A 1,049-nucleotide genomic window follows, 5' to 3' on the forward strand; every position below is an offset into this window, starting at 1 on the left:
TCACGTTTGGTAAGCCAGTCCGAGGGAGAATTATCACAAGAGCATGGACACAGCATGTTGGATATATTGTTGCATTGTTATTAATTGGTTAATTATCATGATATTGTTTGTCAATATGTTTATGCTTGTTGTGACCTTGCAAGTACATTCAATGTACTGACCTGGTGTGTCATGCCAGATTTCAGGAAAGTCCCGTTGGAGAGGAGAGTTGTCCGAGTCTAGATCGTGTCCACATCGTTGTCCCTGTGCTATGGAGTTCCGCTACGATGTTATTCCGCTGCCACGTAGTTGTCTTGATCGAGGCCCGTTTATGTTTGCTAAATATTGTAGTTCAGCCGCACTGTGTGTGCCGCTTGGCCTTGCTAACTGTTGTAATATAAACTCCGATCCGCTAGCATCAATAAAGTGGTTATTTTTCTGTACCAAGTTGTTGTGTGTTGCCAGAAGACAAGGTCTCTGGGCTGGCAATGCATGGTAAACTGGTTGCTTTGAGCCGGGGTGCCACAAAAAGTCACACAATTTAGTATTATCTTGAGTCATCATGACAAGCAATCAATCCAACAAACAAGCTCACAAGAAGCAAGCGAAAAGAGACGAACGGAAGAGGGGCAAACAAAAGGCAAATGTTTTCGAAAATCGTTTTAGAAGTGGGGGAGAGGAAAACGAGAGGCAAATGGTGAATAATGTAATGCAAGGGAGAAGAGTTTATGATGGGTACTTGGTATGGCTTGACTTGGCGTAGATCTCCCCGGCAACGGCACCAGAAATCCTTCTTGCTACCTCTTGAGCTTGTGTTGGTTTTCCCTTGAAGATGAAAGGGTGATGTTGCAAAGTAGCGTAAGTATTTCCCTCAGTTTTGAGAACCAAGTTATCGATCCAGTAGGAGACGATGCACAAGTCACGGAATACCTGCACAAACAATCAAGAACTTGCAACAACGCGATAAAGGGGTTGTCAATCCCTTCACGGTCACTCGCAAAAGTGAGATCTAATAGAGATAATAAAGTAAATATTTTTTGTTTTGTTTATGTATAGATTGGAAAGTAAAG

The sequence above is a fragment of the Triticum aestivum genome, chromosome 3B, assembly GCF_018294505.1.
Source record: "Triticum aestivum cultivar Chinese Spring chromosome 3B, IWGSC CS RefSeq v2.1, whole genome shotgun sequence".
In the NCBI taxonomy this organism is placed as follows: domain Eukaryota; kingdom Viridiplantae; phylum Streptophyta; class Magnoliopsida; order Poales; family Poaceae; genus Triticum; species Triticum aestivum.